This window comes from Anas acuta, chromosome 1, assembly GCF_963932015.1.
Source record: "Anas acuta chromosome 1, bAnaAcu1.1, whole genome shotgun sequence".
In the NCBI taxonomy this organism is placed as follows: Eukaryota; Metazoa; Chordata; class Aves; order Anseriformes; family Anatidae; genus Anas; species Anas acuta.
This window is the reverse complement of record NC_088979.1, coordinates 80,699,565-80,705,564: the sequence shown is the minus strand read 5'-3', so window position 1 is coordinate 80,705,564 and position 6,000 is coordinate 80,699,565.

Genomic DNA, 6,000 nt, shown 5'->3' with positions numbered 1-6,000 from the left:
CACCTCCCCCCAGCCCAGGCTGCCCAAAGCCCCATCCAGCCTGGCCTTGAGCACCTCCAGGGATGGGGCACCCACAGCTTCTCTGGGCAGCCTGTGCCAGCGCCTTACCGCCCTTAGCAGCAGTTAGTATACATTGTGCTGCTTGTGTATCTTTCTTTCAGTGTGTGTTTTATAGTTCCATCAAAAGTCCCCATTGATCCTGTACTTGTGGATGTTAGACAGTTCCTGGTTGGCTCAGTCACGAGACTTTTTGTGAGCTTTATGCAAAAGCCAGGCAGGAAAGTCAAGTTTTTGATACAGAATAGCACTAGAAAATAGCTTCAACTCAGGTAATTTGCAACTGCTGTACTCCTGAGGGAAAGCAAGACTGGCAGGAGAACAGTATGTGCTGTTTATAAGAGGCTGTGAAGATCATAGTCTCACACATAGCCAAAGGTGTATTCGAAGCACTCTCTGTAACAGCGTTCCTTCCAGTTCCTTCAGTGGTTACCTACGCTTAGAAGGTAGCTTCTGATTTGTGCAATTTGGAGATGGTAACCTAAAAAAAAACTTCAATGTTATTATGGAGAATTGAATGGAAGGAAAAAGAGAGAGGGAAAGGAAAGGAAAGGAAAGGAAAGGAAAGGAAAGGAAAGGAAAGGAAAGGAAAGGAAAGGAAAGGAAAGGAAAGGAAAGGAAAGGAAAGGAAAGGAAAGGAAAGGAAAGGAAAGGAAAGGAAAGGAAAGGAAAGGAAAGGAAAGGAAAGGAAAGGAAAGGAAAGGAAAGGAAAGGAAAGGAAAGGAAAAACAAGGTTCCTCAACCTTCATTTTTGTTCTGCAGACCAATAACTTGCCACCTGTCTCTACTGGTCTGGGGGCCTGCAAAGCACAGCCACGAGAGGTATTTCGTGCTATGTAACGCGTTCACTGTGAGGCTGGCTGAGATTCTCATCCTTTGTGTATCACAGCTACCTTTTTCAGAAAGTTTCACTGAAGAGATTTCTTTCTTGTGGGTTTAAACCAACCTGCAAGCATGTGTCCAAGCATGTGTCCACAGCTCCTGCTGTTAAGGAAGGTTCAATCTTTTAGGCACCTCTGAGAGAGGTACACAGAATTTTTTCTTTAGACTTTTCTTTTTCTGCTCCCTTTCCTTTTACTCAGGTGATGGGAGGGCAATCAGGGCATCTCTCACTTCCAAGAGCACCCTGAAGAAGATGCCAGTGTTAGGGATGTTACCCCATAATAGGAATGACAGTCTACCTGTCTTTCCCTTTGTGGTTTTAGCTTTGGGTATGCAGCTGTGAGCATAATGGCATCTACAAAAATGGACAGCCAGTTTCAGGGGCATTTCACAGGACTGCTAACCTGCATTAGGACACTGAATGTGCCCAGGACAACAGGATATGGAAATGTCCTGGCTGAAAACAGAAAACTGTTGCTCCTGGGAGGGAGAGACTGATTTGGGGGTGTACATCTGACCTGTTCAGAGCTTTGCGAGGTTGCTGTCCTCTCTGTGTTCCAAGTCTGTGAGCAAGAGACACTGCACCATTAATAAACACTTGCACCATTAACCTATGTACTGCCTAGCCATATTTCAGCATATAATGCATTCACAGCAGCATACTCCATATGGGGCCTGCTCTGCCCCAGGAGGGCTTCCTATGCTGTGTTTAGCATCCCAGTTCATCTGAGACAGTGCAGCTCAAATGCCCTTCTATAAACCATAGAAAGTTTAAGGAATTAAAAATATTAAAAACAAACAAACTGCATATTGTCTAGCTCTCCTAAAGGCTGCCAACATCTATGGTCTTTGCTGTGGTCAGGAGTTCAACCTTGGTTGTTCCTGCTGGTTTGGAGAGATTATAGTGCTGCCCCAATCCACAACCCTTTGAATCAGTCCCCCAGGTTTGAACCTTCAACTGGTTACCGATTGACCCTCCTAGCTTCTGCAGTCGTGCTCTCCTGATAAGCCAGTCTCCTCAGGAACAAGCCTGGAGAGCACAGCAAGTGGCAGGACATAAATGCACAGAGCTATTCTTGAACACCCATGAACTGCAGCCCGATTGACCCTCCTAGCTTCTGCAGTCGTGCTCTCCTGATAAGCCAGTCTCCTCAGGAACAAGCCTGGAGAGCACAGCAAGTGGCAGGACATAAATGCACAGAGCTATTCTTGAACACCCATGAACTGCAGCCCGCAACAAATTCAAACAAAATTCAACTCTCTCTCCTGTCTCCACACACCCAGTTTAAGGAAGGTTTAACTCCATGTTTTTGTGCAATTGGCATCTGGCAATATTCATGCTCTTTTCAAAGGTGTGAAAATCCTCTTTATTGTGCCAGAGTAGTTCAGTAGAACTAAGTTCCCTGGAAACAGGGCATGGGATTGCTTCATCTTGAAGATGAAACAACAGAAAGAGAGAGAATAAGGTAATGCTTTCAGTTCTTGTATAGGTAACGCTAACAGCTGAAACATGTACATAGGCATGGGGAGAAGTTAAACGAAAACAGAGGCATAAAGGAGTAACAAAAACAGAGGCATAAAAGAGTAAAATACATAAAAATGACTAAATGCTCACCTAAATTATTGATAGATATTTGCAATGTGCCTCCCACAAAATCTGAATGAGGGAGGACAGTTTTATAGAAACAGACTTAAAAGAAATAAAACACAAAATGGAAATACAACCTTCCAGTACAATTACAACCCAGCTGGTGCACACTTGTCATCTGTGGTATTAGCAATGTAACAGCAAAAAAGTGGCAATATTAATGCAGTCCACATACAGGAGGCATCTTGTCTCACAGAAAACCTTTTTACTCCTCAAGTAACATTCCTGTAATGCTCCATGCATTTCTGGATACTGAAGTTCCCATATCTCTGAACAGTTTTCTGGCTGTGCAATCAATAGCAACACAAGCTTTAGGAAAGCAGCAGCAAGAGATCAACACAATTAGAGAGAGGTGAACAGAATCATGTGGAAAGTGAAATCTGCCTACCAATATAGAAAGGTGGAAAGCATTTGTTTGAATAATAGAACAAGACTGGAAAAAAGGAGAAATTTAGTGTAACATAAGAGAAAAAGCAAAATGGTAGAACAAAGCTTGGGAACATGGAAAATTGTCCCATACAGGACTTTTCATGGGAAACGAACTGAGTAACCTATTTTTTCATTCCTTTTGCTTCCCTAGCTTCTTGGTGGATAAAAGAAAAGGTGGAAAAAAATCTGAGAACAGACAAAACCTGTTAATAAAATTAACTCTCAGTAAATCTACTTTTCTTATATGGATTCCATCTGTGCTATCTATTCTATTTTCTCCTCAAAGCATGTGCAGACAGACAAGAAGATGATCAGGATTTTGTGAAGAATCTTTATCAGCCCCACTTTTCCAATGTCATAATTAGCAACGGTGGTACAAAGTTACCACCTAAAACATGGGCTTTGTTAGCTTTGGATGTCTGGGGAGACACTGTTTTCTTACCCAATAATGTTGTTTTCTACAGAGAACATGCAATGTTTTTTAGAATCACAGAGTATCCTGAGTTGGAAGGGACCTATCGAGGGGATCACCGAGTCCAACTCCTGGCTCCATGCAGGAATGTCTAAATGTGTTTCATGGTACCTATAACTTGAAATGTTTTAAATAAATCAACAGTGAAGATGCCAGCCATAGCTGGTATTTGTTTGGTATTTGTTTTATGAGTACTGTTGTTGTTACCACAGAAATATTTGGGCAAAGAGGCCCATCACCAGCAAAAACCTGTATTAGCCAGCCTGTACTCATTTCTCAAGATGAGTTCAAATTACTTTCTGAAAATTATTTACCTGGTGGCTGTAGAGCAGTTGATGACCTATGTCCAACCAATCCCACAGAAAACAAACACTTCCAGTTAGCTTCCTCTAGCTTCATATGAGGTTTTGATATGTTTTGATGTGTTTGGGATTTGATACCAAAGGTGCTATAAAACCAGTAAGACAAAATTTGATAAGTAAGTGATAAACCAGCATAGGAATTTCCTGTTCAAAAACATGCTTGCTTAGTGCTGAAGTGTTGGCAATTACGTAAAGGTAGAATTAAAGCATAAATCTTTCACCTCTTAGAATAAAATAATAATGCTGTGGTTATCATTATTCATTAGAAAAGATCTGCTTCCTCATGCTGCTTTCTCTAAAGGTAAGTATTTTGGCTTGGTTTCATTTGCACCTTTAAACACAAGACTTCTTTACACAGGTAGCAGACAAGCAAACATAATTCTTTCTGAAGGAATTAATGCAGCAACTGAACAAGAATAAACCAATGAAGAGAGTCAGACCTAAATCAAGAACGATGAAGTAAGACAAAGAAATCTAAACATATTCTAGTCATTAAAGAGGAAAATGTAGCAAGTCGTAAGACAGCTGAATGTATGATGTTCTTTTACTAATAATGTTTATACAGAGGTGTGGAATAGTAATTACTGACACAGAAAATTTCAAAAACATAATTTTTTCTCCACTCCAATATATACCCATATTGCAAACAGGGTTTCACTGAGGCACTTCAGTTTTTTCAGTTGTGGTTTTTTTTTTTTTTTTTTTTGAATGAACTGTAAAATGTTGCTGGAAGTCTTTACTCATGACCATAAAGTTATCCTGCAAAAACTCATGGAAAAACATATAGATGCTTTCATGGTAAGCAGAACTCCCTGAAACTCAAGGAACAGCAAAAATACCCTTACTAGGAATACTGGTTCAGATTTACAGAAACAGAAACCAAAATCTTACATTTGCATATGTAAATATCACTTCCCATAATTGCAATTAAATATGGTTTTCCCCCCAAAATTTGGCTTGCTGGAGAATATAAGAACATGAAGGTGAACTGTATTTTCACTTGCTTATAGCATGCCTGATCCAGTGAGCTGGGTCAATTCTTTTGTTTGTGACCAATCCACGATTTACAGTTTTCTGACTTCATCTCCCCAGTTTATCATGGAATTAAAACAATGTTCAAATGTTGATAAAAATCAAGTACTTCTACCTGATGCGGGAACAGACCATAAAAGCTTGCTTAGCTGCAGGTAAATATAAAGAGGACATTTTATTTTTACCCTTTTGTAGCAGTCTAATCAACAAGTCTCTGAGCACTTTTACAAATATTTGGTTAAATGTGAAAATAACTACAGTGCTCCTGATAACGCATACCTTTAATTCCCTTTTACAGAAGAAGAAATGAAGGCAGATAGGGACAAGTCAGCCAAAGCTATGCAGCAAATTTGGAGCAGAAGTAGGACTGAAAGTGAAGAAAACCCTAAGTCTTTATTATTCAGACAAACAAAAGGCAATTCTGTTTGGATACAATTTATCTCTGGTTATCTCATGCAGGTATTCAGAAAATTCAGCTCATCTAATTCCTTTTTTTTTTTTTTTTTTTTTTCTTCTGCCTAGAATTATTATCAAAGAAATTAAACTCAGTGGAACAGTGGTCTTTCTGGATCTTTAAAAAGAAGTTATTTCTTGATATAGGATGTTATGAGGAACACTCAATACTTTCAAAACAAAATATCATTAAATGATTAGTTGAGAAAATCTGGCTCCTCTAAATTGATAGTAATTTTATCCAAGGTTATATTTAGATTAAAAACATAATATATAAGTTCTAATTAAAATAAATAAATGTGGTTTGTCTTTTTATTTTCCTTGTCAGCATTTTTTCTGTATTTATCAGCAAAACTAGTACATCTGATTCTAATTTTTACTAAAATACTAATAAGTATTGAGTCACTTTCCTTTTGTAAATTCCTATTAAGTATTTTTAAATGCATCTCACAATGTATTTGTGTAATCTTTTTTTTATAAGAACAGTAAGACCAGTCTGCATCGAAACTTATATTCACTGATGCATTTAGTTGCTTCAGGCCTGTTTGCTGGCACAAGAGTAACTATAAATCTGGTTTAACTGGCTGAGTACATCAGATTTATGGCTGCTTTGTGTTACAGATGCAAACACATAGCTAACAACCAGATCAGTGAAAAAAAAAAGT